The sequence below is a fragment of the Pezoporus occidentalis genome, unplaced genomic scaffold (assembly GCF_034315485.1).
Source record: "Pezoporus occidentalis ecotype Australia unplaced genomic scaffold, CSIRO_AGI_Poc_V1 ctg206, whole genome shotgun sequence".
Classification (NCBI taxonomy): domain Eukaryota; kingdom Metazoa; phylum Chordata; class Aves; order Psittaciformes; family Psittacidae; genus Pezoporus; species Pezoporus occidentalis.
The window spans coordinates 394151-413626 of record NW_026913921.1 but is presented as its reverse complement, the minus strand read 5'-3'; positions in this window follow the sequence as shown (position 1 = coordinate 413626).

The window sequence follows — 19476 nt, the reverse complement described above, 5'->3', positions numbered from 1 at the left end:
GACCAGACTTCATTCTTCAGAAAGCAGTTACATTATTCTTCATTATACTAGTCACAAGAATACTTGGTATGGAGGTAAACCAGTGGATTGAAAACTGCTTCATCCTTTTCCCACAGGGGCATCCTAACCATGCTGATATTGAGTAACTATGTTGGGGCTGCCTGCTTTTTTTACCCCTCCCTAATGCCTTGCAGAACTGGAAAGCTTCAGAGACAGGCTTCCTCTTGTTTGCTGTCCTTCAGTCTCATGACTGTTGTTGCTGGCTAAAGTGTATGTCCAGCTCTCCAAGCACGTTTTAGAACAGAATGTAGTATTGCAATTGCAAGGGACCTACAACGATCATCTAGTCCAGCTGCCTGACCGCTTAAGGGCTGACCATAAGCTACAGCCATGTTATTAAGGGCACTGTCCAAATGCCTATAAATACCAGCAGGCTTGGGACATCTCTTAGATGCTTTTTTAGGAAGCCTGTTTGAGTGTTCCACCACCCTCTTGCTAAAGGAATGTTTCCTACTGTCAAGTCTGAAGCTATCCTGATGCAGCTTTGAATGACTCCCCATCCCTGGCAGTGTTTAAGACCAGGCTGGATGGGGCTTTGAGCAACCTGGTCTAGTGGAATGTATCCTTGTCCATAGTGGGGGGATCGGAACTAGATGATCTTAACATCATTCCCAACCCAAACCATCCTATAACTCCAATTCTCCCACAGTGGGTGGTTCTTAATTCTCCTAATCCCTTTGCCTTCCTCGACTTGGGCAATGTGGCTCTCTAACTCCTCAGACTCCCTGATGGTCTGCAGCCCTCTCACCACTTCATGTAGCTCAGCCATCTGCTACAGGAGGTCCTCCACATGGCACAGCCTTTGCAGGCCAGTCTGCTACCTGTCCCTGCCCGGGGAGAAAGGTCCCGCGGCCCGAGGTCTGCCCTGCAGCTCCTCCCTTCACAGCTCCTTCTGGGTGAGGCATCGGCCACCGCTGGAGTAGACAGCGGAGGCGCAGTGTTTGCTCCCCGATGAGCGCGCTCCATCCCGCCAGCAGGGCCCACACACCCCCCCGGCCTGCCGTCCGTGGGAGCGCGGGGTGCGGGGGGGACGACTGTTGCGCTCGGCCCCGCCTGCGCTGCTGCAGCTTCTCTCGCGAGTTCTGCCGGCTCCAGGGGGTGTCAGAGCTCCGCTGTGCGAGTATTCCCCCGACTGTGAAGTGTGGCTCAGCACGGCGCACGGTACTGACCTGGGGCCGCACCAACGCTGATTACACCGGGATAATTACCTCCTTAGACCAGCAGCCTATACTGTATTTGATGCAACCGGGATGCAGTCTGCTCTCCTGGCTGCCAGTGCTCATCACTGACCCGTACTGAGCCTGCAGCAACCAGCACCCTACATCTCTTTGCAGGGATGCTCTCCAGCCACTCCTCTCCCAGTTTATGTTGTGAATGGCATTGCTCCACCCCAGGTGCACAATCCATCATTCATTCTTGTTAAATTTCATCCCATTGCCCAGTGCTCCAATCTATCTAGATCCCTCCGTGAGGTATCTTGTGCCTCAAGAGAGTCAGCAGCACCTCCCCATTTGGTATCGTCAGCAAGTTTGCCAATGGTACATTCAACTCCTATATCCAGACCATTGCTAAAAGTATTGAACAGAACCAGCCCTAGAATTGAGCCCTGAAGGGCACTGCTGGTGTCTGATGACCAGCCAGATGTAGCTCCATTCACTACAACCCTTGGAGCTCTGGTGTTCAGCCAGTTCTTCACCAAGAACACCATGAACCCGCTTATGCCACAGCTGGGCAACATGTCCAGAAGGGTGCTGTGAGGGACAGTATCAAAAGCCTTATTACAATTCAGAAAAACTACATCCACCGCCTTCCCTTCATCCACAGGGCAGGTGATCTTCTCATGCAAAGATATCAAATTAGCAGTTTCCTTTTGTGAACCCTGATGACTGTGCCTGATGATTGCATTATTCTTTAAATGCCTTTCACTAGTAGCCAGTATAATCTTCTCAGTAATTTTTCCAGGAACTGAGGTTAGACTAACACATCTGTAGCTTCCTTTGTCTTCCTTAATGCCCTCCTTGTATATTGGAAGAACACTGGCTATGGACATGATCTTCTCCATAGTCTTTTTGCCAACTCTAAAATTCCCACTGAGTTTTACTGAGCTGGGTATTAGAAAGGATCTCTGTTTTGACCCAGCGTATATTCAAAACTCCTGGTCTGCTAACACATTTTGTATTTCTTGACACTCGTCAAAAGTCTGGGGTAATGTCAGTCTCAATTCTAGCACCTGAAAGACTCCCCTGACAAAGCCACTGTTTTCCAGAGCAATTTTCCAAACTTCCTTAAATGTCAAAGCCACTACAGTGTGACTGGTGATTTGCTATACGTTATTGTTTTTAAGATAAAGACAAATTTAATGGTTGCTACCATGGATATTGCATTTAGACAGCTGTCGTGGCTTAAGGGCAGTCAGTAACTCAGACCCACACAGCCTGCTCACTCGCTCCCCCCCTTCCTCCTCCCCCCGCTCCCGGAGGGAGGGGGAGAAGAATCAAAAGAATGTAACTTCCACAGGTTGAGATAAGAACAGTCCAGGAATTAAGGTATAACACAACTCACAACTGCTGCCACGGCTGCCACCAATGATAATAATGATAAGGGAAATGACAAGGGAAGAGAATACAACTGCTCACTACCCGCCAATACCCAGCCCGACCGAGAAGTGAACTCGCCCTTCCAGGTAGCTCTCAGTTTATATACTGGGAATGACATGCTGTGGTATGGAATACCCCTTTGGCTAGTTCGGGTCAGATGTCCTGTCTCTGCTTCCTCGTGGCTTCCCCTCCTCCCTGGCAGAGCATGAGACTCAGAAAGTCCTTGGTCAGGATAAACATTTGAGCAGTAAGTAAAAACATCAGTGTTATCAGCACTGTTCCCAGGCCGAAAGTCAAAACCACAGCACTGCACCAGCTACTAAGAAGGAGAAAAAATGACTGCTACTGCTGAACACAGGACAGTATCCACCCCTTATTCCATACCATCCACGTCATGCTCAGATCCCACATTTTCAATATACCATCACTCTTATCTCATATATATGCATATATATAGATACACACACACACACACACATCATTCCTTAGTGCATGGAACAATCCCTATAAAGCTGCTGAGTCCATCTGGTCCATGATGTTGGGCTCCATCTCTTGTAAACAGTCATTCAGAGCAGGAGAGGCTGTGTGCAGTGTTGGATATTGGTTGCTGATGCTGATTGTTCCTTTACCACAGAACTTGTCTGGTTCTATCAAAGTTCATTTTTTGTTGGGATGTTGGCCAGTCAATAGTGATCTGGAGACATTAGTTCCTGGGTTATAAAAGTATTACATAGCAGGCAACAGCATGCAATTGAGCTCATTGGCTGTTTACCCCTAAAATCAAATCCCCTTGAGGTATACATCAGAGTTCCCCATCTTCCTGCATTACCCACCAAGTATATCTGGGTCCCTGAGCAAAAGCAATTCCATGAGTGGGTATGTTTTTACCTGAAGCAGGAATAACCCAGACTGTCTTCCCCAGCAAATTCTTTATGTGCACCACAGGAACTTTGTCCCCCTTTACAGTATGTAAAAGTTCTGACTGGGCTGGACCAGCCCTGTTGGCAGATCCTCTGGTGTTGACCAACCAGGTGGCCTTTGGTAAGTGTGTATCCCAATGCTTGAAAGTTCCCCCACCCATTGCTCTCAGTGTAGTTTTTAACAGCCCACTGTACCGTTCGATTTTCCCAGAGGCTGGTGCATGGTAGGGGATGTGATATACCCACTCAATACAATGATTTTTGGCCCAAGTGCCTATAAGGTTATTCTGGAAATGAGTCCCATTGTCTGACTCAGTTCTCTCTGGAGTGCCGTGTCACCACAAAATCTTTCTCAAGGCCCAGGATAGTGTTCCGGGCAGTGGAGTGGGGCACAGTGTACGTTTCCAGCCACCTGGTGGTTGCTTCCACCATGGTAAGTACATGGCGCTTGCCTTGGCGGGTTGGTGGCAGTGTGATATAATCAATCTGCCAGGCCTCCCCATATTTATACTTCAACCATCGTCCTCCATACCAAAGAGGCTTTAACCGCTTGGCTTGTTTAATTGCAGCACATGTTTCACACTCATGAATAACCTGGGCAATAGTGTCCATTGTTAAGTCCACCCTTGATCAAGAGCCCATCTATATGTTGCGTCTCTGCTCTGATGGTCTGAAGTGTCATGGGCCCACTGGGCCAAAAATAATTCACCTTTATGTTGCCAATCTAAGTCCATCTGAGCCACTTCAATCTTAGCCGCTTTATCCACTTGTTGGTTGTTCTGGTGTTCCTCAGTGGCCCGACTCTTGGGTACATGGGCATCTACATGACGTACCTTCACCACCAGGTTCTGCACCTGGGCAGCAATATCTTTCCACAGTGCAGCAGCCCAGATGGGTTTACCTCTGCATTGCCAGTTGCTCTGCTTCCATTGCTTCAACCACCCCCACAGGGCATTTGCCACCATCCATGAGTCAGTATAGAGGTAAAGTACTGGCCACTTTTCTCGTTCAGCAATGTCCAGAGCCAGCTGGATGGCTTTCACCTCAGCAAACTGACTCGATTCACCCTCTCGTTCAGCAGTTTCTGCAACTTGTTGTCGAGGACTCCATACAGCTGCCTTCCATCTCCGACGCTTTCCCACAATACGGCAGGACGCATCGGTAAACAAGGCATCCTGCTTTTCACTTTCTGACAGTTTACTATATGGAGGGGCCTCTTCAGCACGCACCGCCTCCTCCTCTGGTGACATTCCGAAATCTTTGCCCTCTGGCCAGTCCATGATGACTTCTAGAATTCCTGGACAACTGGGATTTCCGGTCTGAGCTCGTTGTGTGATTAGTGCAGCCCACTTACTCAACGTAGCATCAGTTGCATGATGTGTAGAGGAGACCCTGCCTTTGAACATCCAGCCCAGCACGGGCAACCGGGGTGCCAGGAGGAGCTGTGCTTCAGTGCCAATCACTTCCGAAGCAGCTCGAACCCCTTCATAGGCTGCCAGTATCTCTTTCTCAGTTGGGGTATAGCTGGCCTCAGATCCTTTGCATCCCTGACTCCAAAAGCCGAGGGGTCAACCTTGAGTCTACCCTGGAGCTTTCTGCCAGAGGCTCCAGGTAGGACTGTTCTCCCCAGCTGCAGTGTACAGTACATTTTTTACATCTGGCCTGGTCCGGACAGGTCCAAGGGCTACTGCATGAACTATCTTGTGTTTAATTTCCTCAAAGGCTTGTTGTTGCTCAGGGCCCCATTTTACTAGTGGTGTTAAGAGAACAAGTGCCAAAGACTCCAAGGGACAAATTACAGAAACAGTCTAGGAGATGGATTAAGAGATCCAAGAAGGATGCTGTACTTGTTGCTGGGGCTGGTGGAGCTGCTGTGCTTGGAGCTGGAGTAGCTGCACTCTGTATTTCTTTGCCCTCAGATCCAGGGGCATTTTTTTCCTTTTGAAGGTGCTGGATAGTGTTGAACAAGGCCCTGTAAGCATAGGCCAAGCCGCATCACGTTGCCATGATTTGTCCATCTGTGTTATGGCCAGAATGACAACACACCTCATTTAAGTGTTTCACTAATTCTTCTGGATTTTGCAGTTGTTTGGTAGTGAAATTCCAAAGTACTGGAGGGGCCCACTGACCTAGATACTTGCCCATACTATCCCACACACCCTGCCTCTCATGGCTGTTCAGCGTCAGGGAAAATCTCTTGGTCCTCCTGTATCGTTGTCTGACCCCAGACAAGGCCCAAACCCAACTCTGTTTAACTCTTGGGGACTAGACAAAATGGTTATGGGCAAAACACACTCTGCAGGCATGACAGCATGGTGATCCCCATCACAATCAGCAAATAGCTGTCAAGGGTACTTAAAGGCCATTCAAAACCTTTAAAACTGTCTGGGGGGGGGGGGCTGGGAGGGTAAGAGAATGTCTCTTCCACAGGTTGAGATGAGACACACACCCCCCCCCCCCCCCCCGAGAAGGAGAAAAAAGATGTGTAATTGCTAAGCACTTTTATTATATACCTCCCAAAGTGTAAAGGTGGTGACCACACTGGGAACATAAGCCAGATCAGTTTCATGATCAATGATTCTATTGTATTACAAGTCATTACCATAAAGTACAATGAGAAAAAAACCTTAGCCCAAGCCCCCCCACCTGATAAACACTAAAAGAGCAAATACCAGCTGCAACAGCTTTGAGAGCCAATAAATCAGCATTGTGACAAGTGACTATTAATCTGAAACAATGAATACTTATAAGAAATATGGTTAGACACACTCCGGTCAGATCTATCGTTATCTCAACCCTTGGAGCCCCAGGTTGGGCACCAAAAAGAACTGTCATGGTTTAAGTGTAGTCAGTAACTCAGACCCTCACAGCCCGCTTGCTCATTCCCCCTCTTCCTCCTCCCCCTGCTCCCGGAGGGATGGGGAGGAGAATTGAAAGAATGTAACTCCCATGGGTTGAGGTAAGAACAGACCAGGAACTAAGGTATAACAAATCACTGCTGCTACCACCAATAATAATAATGATAAGGGAAATAGCAAGGCAAGAGCATACAACTGCTCACTACCCACCAATACCCAGCCCGACCGAGAAGTGATCTTGCCCGTCCGGGTAACTCTCAGTTTACATCCTGGGTATGACGTGCTGTGGTATAGAATATTGGTTTGGCTAGTTCGGGTCAGGTGTCCTTTCTCTGCTTCCTCCCGGCTTCCCCTCCTCCCTGGCAGAGCATGAGACTCAGAAAGTCCTTGGTCAGGATAAACATTTGAGCAGTTACTAAAAGCATCAGTGTTACCAGCGCTGTTCCCAGGCCAAAAGTCAAAACCACAGCACTGCACCAGCTACTAAGAAGGAGAAAAATGACTGCTACTGCTGAACCCAGGAAAACAACATTGGCTATTTTTTAATTGGTGACAGTCAGTTTTGCCTAGTGTGAAATTTCAAGACTTAGAAATGAAAAAGGTATCCAGTTTCTCCTAACAGTTAGATGCCTTGAATATGCATTTGCAAGACTGAAAAAAAGAAAAATCCAACACCCTGTTCATTTCTGCTGTAATACACATAGTGTTTTTCCATTTGTTTGTTTATTTTTGTATTGAAGACATGTGCTTTTAACAATGCATAAAGTGACTTTTTCAGTCTCTGGAACACATTACCTGCAGCATTAACTGTCTGTGACTATTAGAAGGTTACTTTATGTTAGTTGAGGTTAGCTTTTTGCTACTCTCTAGCCTAATGTTTCCCATTTAATGTCATCATTTTCTTCCCCTTGGATTCTTACTTTATATTTTAAATTGTTATAATGTCTTTTTCCTTTTTATTTCTCTTTTCTGAGTTTGGATTGGTATTAAATAGAGTTTTCTGGTGCATCTAGAGCTTTTTAACAGATCAGTGAGACACCTGGATTTCATATTGGAAGGTCATTCTCAGTGAGATTAATCTAGCCTGATTTAAGGCATCTATAATGGAATAGTCAAACTTCAAACTGTCACTATGGAGTCCCTCCATAGTTAATGAGAGAAGTATCTCCTAAGGGCAATTCATGTGACCTGCTGCATGTGTCTATCTCTGGATGAAAAAAAATGTCTCCTGGAGGTGCCTATTTCACTCTACTGACAATATAGAATTATGCCACTAACTCTGGCACCAATGCCAGGGCAGATGAATTTCACTTGTGGTGTGTCTAGGCTATGAATTTTCTTTCTTTTTTTTTTTTTTTTTACTGTTCATCTGTGAAATTTGACATTTAATATCTGTGCACATTTTTATTGCCTTTATGATATCCTTTTGCAAGTGAAGGCTAAAGTAAGTACTCAGCTGGATTTCTTGCTTCCTTTGGAAAGTGAAACCCATTATTTTTAAGCACTTATTTAAAGAAATGAAAAGTCAAAGATGAATGATACCACAACTTACATCTTGAGTTAGAAGACATTATCAAAGCTGTGATTTTTAGTAGACATCCAAGAGCTTTATTTCATGGTCTTTAGTTGAATTTCCAATTAATATTTTTTCTTTCTCCCCTCTCCACTTTCTTATCACTATACATAAAAAGATGTGTTAAAATGAAGGAAAAGCTTGCTGCTGAGTAGGTCCAACCAGATACTCCCAATGCCCTGCCCATGGGAACCTTGCTGGAAGGCTCAATAATCTAAACCCAGAATATTTGCAAAGTTTAATATATTTACCTGAAAGAGTTATTAAAAGAGTAAGCAAAGAGGCAAAGCGGCAAAACTAGAGCAGGGCATTGAGGTCAGCACACTGTTTATATTTCTTGGAGGAAAGGTATAACAGAGTTTATAGGTCTCTGATTTTCGCTCACAGGCTCTGCTGACAAATGGGAAGAACATCACGAGGATGTGTGGTATAGCAATTATTTCTCTTCTCCCCTCCCCTCCCCTCCCCTCCCCTGCCCTCCCCTGCCCTTCCCTGCCCTGCCCTCCCCTGCCCTCCCCTGCCCTCTCCTGCCCTCCCCTTCCCTGCCCTTCCCTCCCCTTCCCTCCCCTTCCCTCCCCTTCCCCTCCCTTCCCCTCTCCTTCCCCTCTCCTTCCCCTCTCTTTCCCCTCTCTTTCTTCCCTCCCCTGCCCTGCCCTGCCCTCTCCTTCCCCTCTCCCTTCCCCTCCCTTTCCCCTCCCCTCCCCTTTCCCCTCCCCTTCCCCTCTCCTTCCCTAAGAGGATAATTAAAATAAGGAAACCAGAAACCTTCAGCTAACAAGATAATGAAGGATCCTTCAGACACTTTCAGCAGGGATCGATGTTACAGTCATGATAATCATTTTACATCTCACCTTTCATCCTGGAAGGTGTCAAAATGCTTTGGATATTCAGCACAGCAGCACAAGGAATCACTTTGTCTACAACTAACACAAAACTACCCATGGGTTTACATCTGGCAGCTGCTCTGTAAGGAATGGCAGCACTGGAAAGGTGAAGTGTGGGTAGGTGGAAAACCTATCTGTTAAAAATTCAGAGTGCAGAGGGCATTAAGACTGCTGAAAAGGGGTGGAAAGATCAGGCTTCACTGTGTTCAGAAGTAAAGTGCCTCTTTTCCAAGGGTGTTAGTGCTTGTAGCCAGGTCCAGTGAATATAAAGAAGGGATGTGCTTCCAAGAGAGGTTTTGCTGTTATCACATTTGCCAAAGAGTGTTCACTGCAGAGGTAAAATTCAGAATGTTAGCTGGAAATGCAAACTTCCATCCTACTAAAATGAAGGAAATCTGAACTAAAGGGAGGTTTAAAAAATAGGGGCATGAACTCAGCAAAAGGCTGGATTCCAGCTTTCTTTCCTACAAGATAAAATAGGTAATGTTTTTATCCAGAAAAGTTACCATAGGAGATGTGCAAGTGTATTTTTGTCAAAGTTAGTCCCATTCATTGCAGGGTGTCTATTTTAACTGTATTTGTCTCAGCATTTTCCCAGTCTTTTTGCTTTTTGTGGTTGTTTTTTTTTCTGTCATTGTTTATGCATTAACCATATTGTTGTATTTTTGGCCCTGTTCCAATTAGATCAGATGATTACCACTTGCCATTACAAGCCTTTCTTGCTTATTATTCAGCTGATGTTGAGTCACATTTTTATCTTTCCAAGAAAGTTATTTAATACCTAAGTCTTGCTATCTATCCTCATCCTCAAGATTCTCAGCATAAAGCAAATGAAGGCTCAAGCCCAGATATATTACTCTAGCTCAGCAGATTATGGAGGGCTCTCAAAGGTCTCAATGTTAGTCCTTGACAAATACAAGGTAATGTAATTTAGCTCAACTGTCTTTCAATATGGCATAGATTAGATGGAGTCAAACTGACCAACACTGATCACAGGTTAAAGGTGCATCCAACTGTTTTCATGCCTTTACCATCTAATTTTTGAACTGAAGAAACTTTACTGAAATTTTAATCTTTCTTGAGTAACGTGCTTCTTGTTTTTTCACCACTAGCAAAGAATACATAGTGATCACATAATATTTTTAAAGCTTTTCTAAACAAGCATTGTATTGTTATAGATTTTAGTAAAACTGACTTGTACTACACAAAGACGCATGCACCAAAGTGACACCCATTAACAAACTGTTTGAAGGCCCATGGTATTATATTTCTAAAACCCAGTATGGGATATTAGTTATGGCCAGAATGAATCTAAAAATGGCAGTACCCCTATAATGGGAAAAATTTGAATAAAATAAATGTTGAAATCTTGTGGTTCTAAGATGCTTGATTATAATATATTCTTTTGTAGCTGTAAGTAGCTGTAGGACATGATCTCATTTTCCTAAGAATGTGGTTCTCTTAGGCTGTTGTCAGCTGGGAAAAGAAGGGAACCAGATGATGAACAAATCCTTACAAGTTCTGTGTTCATCAGGGCAATCTGAAGCCTTTTGCTGTGATGTGAAAGTCTGCAGTAGGCTTCAATTCAAGCTCTGCATGGTCTGTGCTGACATCTTTAGCTCATGGCATTTGCTGCTGCCTTCGCTGCTGTCCATGATGTCTCTGATAGGATATAATTTGCTACAGCTGGGTTAGGTGCAAAACTGCCATGGGCAAAGCTTTATGTCTTTCCTTAGATGTGCCATTTCATTGTGTGTCTCATCAAAATCAGACAAACAAATGTGGAGAGAGTAGGTGCTCCTGCATGTCATGCTCTGCAAATCAAGTGTACAGAAAGAATCCCTTGCCCAGAGCCCTGCTTGTGCTGCTGCACACATCAGAGCTCAATGGCAAAGGGTCTCTGTTTTTACCTCTTCAAGATCAGAAGAGGTTTAGACACCTACCTGTTGTGAAAGCTCATTATTTTCTGCCTGAATCCTAAGTGGGGGTAGGGTAAGTGGAATACAAAAATTTATTCTAAAGCATAATTAAGGTGCAAAATTCAGGTAGGGATTTAGATGTGGCTTGATTAAATCAGAGTCCTTTTCTAATACAAATATGTGTTACACTAAGAGTCCCATTATTTAAGGGAATTTTCAGTGCCAATTTAAAAAAAAAAAGTGTTCTCTATTCTTTGACATCACATCTTAGCTGAAAACTCCCATCTTCAAGTGTATTCAGTAGGGTGGATTCTCAGCTGAAACATACCTTTGTTCCAGTCTGTCTGGCATAATTACATCAATGAATGTCATCTAAGGACTGGGCAGATAAAAGAAGCAGAGAACATCACTAGCAGGCACATAATGTTGCTCAGGCTCTGATCATCACTGAGTGAATTCAGCTGATAATCTAAACTATAACAATAAAACTTTGGGGCTTAAAAAATGCATGAAGGTAAACTTTTCTGCATTCATTACATTGCATTATATTAGCACATTAGTGGGAAAACAGAAAGTTGCTATTTTATCTCATGCAAGTGATGTTAATAATGAGAGACAGTCACTAAACTACTCTAATTCCAGTGTTAAGCTTCCAATAATGGTTTTCAGTAATAAAAAAAAAAAGAAATAGAATGCTCAGTTTTCCCGCTTGTCACAGCTAATTTTTGAGTGGTGCCTAAACGTTACAAAAAGGGCAGGAGATTTAGTGATTTTAACTGGCAGAACCAAACACTTGGGAGTCCTATTTACTCCAAAATATTGCACTCCCTTATGGGTTGGATAATGAGTACTGTTAAATGACTGGTGCTGGATGAGTGACATAGAGGATTTTGAAGACTGATTGAAGTTTAGACATGCTGGATATGTCATTGGCAGGCATTATACAGGAGTAACAAATGGTGCTGATCTCTTGCCTATTGGGATGATCTCTATGGTTCTCTGAGGAGCCAGCATAGCAAGCTGAAACCTCCATTCTTCCCATTGACTGCCATGAGCTTGGAAAAGAAACATGCAATTCTGTTAGCATTCATCCAGCCAGTGGCTGCAACTAACACTAGGATATTCGTATCAGTTGCAATAACAGAAAGCCCTTAAGGGCTCCCTAGTGCCTTTCCTCTTTTATGGGTTATGGTCTGGGCCTCTGCCTCTTCCATTTGGCCTAGAAAATTCACAACAGGATCTTACAGGCAGCTGAACTGGCACGTATTCGCTAAGACCTGCAACAAACAAGCCTGCCAAGGCCCTCTCAGCATGTGTGCCCATTTGGCTCTCAGTTCATGTTCTCTTGCATCCACAGCTTGGCTTTGCTGTGCCTCACCCGCATCAGGATAGCCTGACCTGTGCCTCCTTCTTGGACCCCACACTCAGCAGATTCCTTAACAGGGGAAGTGCACAAATCATGGCCCTTTCTCCATCATGTGACCAGACAAATTCCATTTTTTCTTGGATGCAGCTCTTCCTCTGGTCCCTTTCTCCTTAGGTCACATTACTCAGAAGGTGATATATTAGGTGAGATCAGTTTATATAAGCAGTGCCATACACAGTCACAGCCTTCCAGCTCAAACATCACAAAGCAGTCTTCCTCCCACAAGCTTATTTCCTCATGGGGACACAAGGAAGTAGACACAGAGTGACATTTGGAGGTGCTGTTAAGGAAAAGCAGGTCATGATAAGCCAATATCAAAACATAGTATCTGTTCCTATGAAGCTGAAGTCTTCAATTGCCTCATCTCAGGCTGTAAAGAATCTCTATGTTAAAATAAACAAAGTGTGTAAATAAAGAATGCAGAATTACTTGTCAAGCTTAATATTGTTCATCAATGAGACACAAGGTGAAGAAGTAGGTAGATGAAAAAGTATGAAAAAGCGAATGCCTTTGCAGCTGATTGGTTTTATTTCTGACTTTGGAAGTGAGATCATCTGCTATCATTGCTAACACAGGCAAGATGAATTCAGAATATTCCGTCACTTGTTTTCATAGTTTTGAAAATCTTTAGACAACCCTACGAGATGCTGCTTCAATCAGAAAGACTATAATTTCCTTTCCTGTAGAACCTAGCATATCTAACATTTTAGTAATATTACCTTGTCACATCTGTGTAAGGGCTTTTGTTTCGTTTTGTTTTGTTTGCCTTTGAAACATATTCTAGCCTAGTTTGCAAAGCTGTAGGGCTGCAGAAACAAGGGAAATGTTGGTCGATTGTCTACGTATTTGAAAATGCAATATATAAATTCTCCCTTCTGCTTTTCTGAGGTATTTTTTATAATGCAGTGCTGTTTGCTGTTATTATTGCTCTGGTGGCAGTGACACTAGAAGCTTCTGGGGGCAGCAGTCCTCATTCAAAACACAGCAATAAGAGGAAATTAAGATAAACTGACTTGCCCAGGTTGAAAAAGCAAGTAAGTAGCAGAGTTAGCATTAAAATTCTCTTTAAAAAATATAAATAAATAAAAACCTATTACACTGTGTAGTAGGCTAAACAATGGCACTAAGTAATTTAAACGTGTCATATTTGACTCTTCCTAGATTTTATTTTGCTAATCTTGATAGATAGAAAAACTTGGAAGTATGTTAACAGGAAAAAAAAACCCAGTGCAGATGCGGTAACTGTAACTGGTACCAGTAAGACCTTAAGCTGTCTATATAGGAAGATGCTGATTGAGCAAAGCAAAGCCTTTGTGAGTAGTCCCTTAGGATGTTAGAACTTTCTAAGCATTAAGACACTTGAATAAAAACTGAGGACAAGTGCTGGTGCTCAACAGTGGAAAGTACTAGACATTTTTTTTTAAACACAAAGGGCAAAAAAGTATTCTATGCTAATTTTATTTCACATAAAGGAAAATAATGAACAAATTTTGATATCCCAAGGGCAGATATTCAGTTGCTGCTTATGTATTTTACTGGAGTTAAATTATCTGATACTTCTGGAGGTTCTGACCCTCAGATGTTAAAACAGGAGACACCAGTCTCCTTGTTACATGAGCAATAATTCCTGTTGAAAAACTCTTAGTTTTAATTTGTAGATCTATTTGCATTCTTCATCTTGTACTTCTCGTTTTTCCATCCAGTTGCTGCTCTGTGATACGTGATATAAAAAGAGTGAAGAATTTTAAATTGCTCTTACCGTTTGCAAGCAATGCAGCTATTCATGCAGATAAAACATTTTAGTAGACAATTAGATTTGAATTTCAGTACTGGGTAGGTTTCCAATCTTATTTCTATGTATTTTTGTGTGTTTCTACACATGCATGTGTTTATTTTAAATTCTGTTAATTATCTAAATTTTTGCCTCTAGGTGGTTCTTCCAGAGAATTAAGACATCTTAACATAAATTTTCTGGGGATATTTTGGGAAGCTGTCCCACAAGTAAGAGAGTATACCATGAAGGTGTTCAGTGGAAAACTATTGAGATCTGCTAGTCTCTCCAACTCTTAGAATTCAAGCCATGACCTACTGGATCGCTGGATGATAAAAGTAAGTAAGTTACTCAGAGGTTAGCACAGAAAACTTTTCAATTTTATTCTCCTAAGGGAACATACTGCTCTATATTCATGATAGGGAAGAAGTCTGGAGGAAATCCATGGTAATATTAATTATTTTTAAATGTGCTTAGAGAGATATCACTAGTTTAATATTGTAAACCATCTGGATCCAGATTCTCTGCTTTAATAATGTGTACCATCTGGATCCAGATTCACTGCTTGAGAGAATGTTTGTAGTTATGAACTGCATCTTCACTATAAGATTTACACACTTTATTCCATCACTTTCGTGATACTGTAAAATAATGTGTTTCCAACTGTCCTGGGTTCAGCAGTAGCAGTCATTTTTCTCCTTCTTACTAGCTGGTGCAGTGCTGTGTTTTTGACTTTAAGCCTGGGAGCAACGCTGGTAACACCGATGTTTCCAGTTGTTGCTAAGTAATGTTTGCACTGACCAAGGGCTTTCTGAGTCTCATGCTCTGCCACTGAGGAGGGGAAGCTGGGAGGAAGCAGAGACAGGGCACCTGACCCAAACTAGCCAAATCTGTATTCCATACCACAGCACATCGTGCCCAGTATATAAACTGGGGGCAGTTACCCGGAAGGGCTAGATCGCTACTCAGGTCAGGCTGGGTATTGGTCGGTGGGTGGTAAGCGGTTGTATTCTCTTCCCTTGTTATTTCCTATATCCTTATTATTATTGGTGGTAGCAGTAGTGGTTTTGTGTTATATCTTAGTTACTGGACTGTTCTTATCTCAACCATGGGAGTTACATTCTTTTCATTCTCCTCCCCATCCCTCCAGGAGCAGGGGGAGGTGGAGCAGGGGGAGGTAGAACAGGGGGAGTGAGTGAGGGGCTGCGTGGTTCTAAGTTGCCGGCTGGGCTTAAGCCACAACACCAACTGAAACTGAAAAATGCAGGCCATAGTTTAACCTGTATGAAGTCGATGCAAATTCTCAGTGAACTCTGGATCACATCCCCTGCCCAGACCTTATACTGGGGTAGAGATGCTTTCAATTACTGATGACTCACAGTGCTAAAGAGAGTTGTTTTTCCTTTTCTCCTGTGGCTCTGAATGCCATTGACAGCCTGCTCTGCAAAGAGATGGAAACAGAATGCAATCAGACTTCCAAATCTTCCCTTAATGCAGTGTCTTTCTTTGGAACTTTTCCCTGTAGGGTACTCTCAAATGGGGATAAGTAATGCTGTTAGTACATAATTCAATCACTGATGCAGATTGCTCCTCGACAACCCTGAGCAGTGGATATTTATATTTTTTTATATATATATACTTTATAAAGAAAGTAGTTCTCCTGCAGTACAAATAAAAAGGGATGTGGCTTAGAGGTTATTAAGGTATAAGTAAGTCTTACTATATATTGTCTGATATAATCAAATTGGAAGCTTTACCATGAAAGAGCAGAAACCAAAGTAAAAAACCACACATTTTAGTGTTTAGAACAGGCGGCTAATTTGGTGCTCTCCTCTCCCTGTCACATTGTGGAGTCAGCCAGGGATGTACATTTCTTCTTATTCCTAGACTGAACCCATTTGTGGGATTGCCAAGGTAGAGGTCTCATTCTGTATCTTTTGCTGCCATTGATGTGCTCTTTCCTTTTTGTCTCTAGCACTGCACTTACTATGGTGTTATTTTAGTGTGTCTGCAGATCTAGTTTGTAGATGTGATTTCTCTTTTAAGCCCCACATGTATCCTGTTAGTCAAAAATCACATCATCTTCCTTATTTCCATCTTCTTCGTATGTCTCTGTCTCCTCTATTTTGACTGCAGATTTTTGGGGCATGGGGTTTTATCTCCCTTTTGAATATATAAAGCTCAGCACTTTGGAGAGCTGAACACATCTGGAGACCATGTAACAAATAGAAAATCATGGAATGGTATCCCACCCACTCAGTTTAAGCATCTAACTATGATCTACTGAAAGAATTGTAGATCACAGTGTAATAAAGTTAAATAGCCTATTTCTGTCTGGTTTCATTAGGCCAGAGCATGTCAGACACAAAAACAGAAAACAAAGTGTGCAGTCTGTATTCCAAGCTGGCAATTTCACCATCTCATATAGGGCAGAGCTTCTTACAGATTTCATATGGAGTCAGTCACCTTAATGGAGGTGACGAGGTCAGCACAGACTGGTTGTTTCTTGTCTTTTTCTTTTTATAGAGACACAGCAAGAATTTCATTTTCTGCTGCTTGCATTGGCTGAAGGGGGCAGGGGATGTCAAAATGTATGGATTTCTTAGCAGGTTTGTTAAGGTTTTTGATTTATCTTTTTGTAACTATCATGAAAAGTGAGCGTGCTGGCAATTAGAGTTAATGAGCATTTCATTGCTTGTGACAGTTTATTTCAATTAGCACGGCTGCTGTTTTCTTCTTTAAGTGGGGAAAATGTTCTGGAAAGCTTAAAGCTTCTGTGGTAACACATGGAGCCAAGCTTGATTTCTCCAGAGCTGGCTGAGAACAGCTAACACAACTTGACCTTTACACGAAGGGAATATATTATTCTTAAAGGAGCCTTCAGCTTTTTGTTGGCTCTGTTGCACACATTTATATGCCTTTTTAGAAGATTTTTTGCCACCAAAGAACTCTCTGTAGGTGGGTTCTTCACAGACCAAATACCACACTCATTTCTACAGTCCTTCCCAAACGGGTTGTTCTGATACACAGAGGTTACAGAACTAATCTGCTAATCTTCCTTCCTCCCTCCCTCCTACTGCCCAGCCCACTCTCCTACCCTCCCGCCTCCTGCCCTCCCGCCTTCTCTCCTTCTTTTCCTTTTTTCATTCCATTCATCTGTCTGTCTGTCATTCTGTCCTTCCATCCGCTCTACATACCTCTGTACGTGTTGGAAATAAGGAAACATGGTTCAAATTAAAATGGTAAACAACTGCAGAGGTGATGTAACAAACCCGATTCTCAGCGAGCTGATGAAACATGGAGTATGAGTGTTGATAACTGACTGCTTGTGTTAGTTTAACAGTACTAGTTTCAGGAAAGTTCTCCTTCTGAGAGATGAATCAGTGAATCTGAGCGTGAAAATCAGTGTGTCAATGCAATCAACATGATCTTTCAGTTGTGGGTCTGTAAGGAATTTGATACTGTACACAATAATTCCAGCTAAGCTGAGTTATATGCAACATTTGACAGCAGAAAAACAACTTCTAAAATAAAGTTCTAGTCCTGTATGTCACTGCACCCATCCGTTCTCTACATTTTTTAATGCTTGTTTTCATGGTCTGTGCTTATTGTTCTGTTTAAATAATATTATTTCATGCTTCTTTATTAAAGCAGATGGTAGATTTCTCAACACAGCAATATTCAGTTTCTTAAAAATCTTAGACTGACTGAGGTCAGCAGAAGCTTTGTGGGACTTATTATATCCATTTAACAGAATAGTAAACTGTACCATGTAATGTTAAGGCTATTATTATGACTACAATTTTTATTTACATGTCATCAGATCTTCCTAAGTATACTGCAAGCAGCAATTTTGACATAGTGTATAGCAAAGCTCTCCTCGACTAAATAAATGCTTTCCCTCAGGTTAGATAGCATAAAGAGTTTTAATGAACTGTATTTCCTGAGAATACCCAAAGACATCTTACCATGTTTCTTTTAACTTCTCTAACAGAAGCACCGTCTCACTCAGAATTTTTCTTCCCAAGCTAATCATTAACATTACTGTTGACTTTCATCAGGAGAGCATTCATTCTGCCTTCTGAAATAGGAAAATCCTCATTTACCCACTTATTTATATCACTGATATTTTTGCTACCAATTCACTGTTGACTGGAATAATTTCATTAGCACTTCCTGAACTCAAGTTGTGATCACAAGAACAAAAATGACAGATTGGTTTTATAAAGTTATCACAGTAGTTTATTCAAAATAGAACACATCTTTATGTAAGTGCATTAATCCGTAATATTTCTATCTCTTCAATACTTCCTGCAGTCCTAAAAATCCCATTTCAACAGGCTATAGAATGATTTAGGAAGAAAGAGGATGTCTACAAGGAAAATTGTAGTCATGAATTCTATGTATGAGAAAAAAGAGAGGGCTGAAAACAATGGCAGAACCTATCAAGAATGGTGTTGATAAAGTGAATGCAGTACACAGCTAAACTGTGATTATCTTTGCCACAGGATGTTCTGGAGGTCAAACATATTTGGAACAGGAACTGGAATCCAAAGCTATAAGGTGAATCTACATAAAACTTTTTCTTATTAAAGAGGATACACCAAGGGGGTTTATAATCTCAAAAGCCAAGTTTGAACAGGAACTGGAATATCTATCTTCTGTGTCACTTAAAGTGACAAAGTTGAGTACACAAGAGAGAACTGAAAAGAAGTTCACAGAAACATCTCTACCTATTTGTTGAGGCCTTCAAAAGTAATTCCTTGCTTCCAAGGTAATTTATTAATATCTTGATTTTCTAGTTGCCCCAAAGTCTCCAATGAATTCAGGGTGTTTTGGGTTTTTTTTCAGAACGTATGTTTCTGATTCTCTCAGCAGTTTTTCAGGCACTCTGGCAATCTATAGACTCCCATCTCTTTTCTGAATCTCAGTCTTCCTTTGCTTGCTACACCCTGAACTTTCAAAGCTCTTTGGCTTCATGGAAGCTTCATAGTTCTCTTAAGGGCATAAAATACAGCCAGATCTCCCACCTGGCCCAGACACTTCTTTTTTTTTTCTAAAAACATTATATTTAAAACATGAAACATGCAACATGGGTGCCATCATTGAGTTTGTAAGAGCACTCAGTTTACTTTTTTTTTGTCTCATGTTTTTAGTGGTATACACTGCATTTACACCTGGTGCTGAAACCTTCAGGGAATCAATACACTAATGTCTCTGTGAGAACACTCCAAAAGACAATAGGAACGACTCTGTTGTTATGTATGCATTTGAAAAGCATTACTAACCTTTTTTGCTCCTAGCACAGTTCGTAGGGAAAGCAGTAAACTGACCATCTTGGTCAACTTTTATTTGACTTGATCTGGATACCTCCAGATCGCTGCCCCAAACCTGGCTGTTTTCTTTTCTGCTTCTGCAGCACAGTATAATGGCAAAAAATGGGTCACATACATCTCACACATATTTCT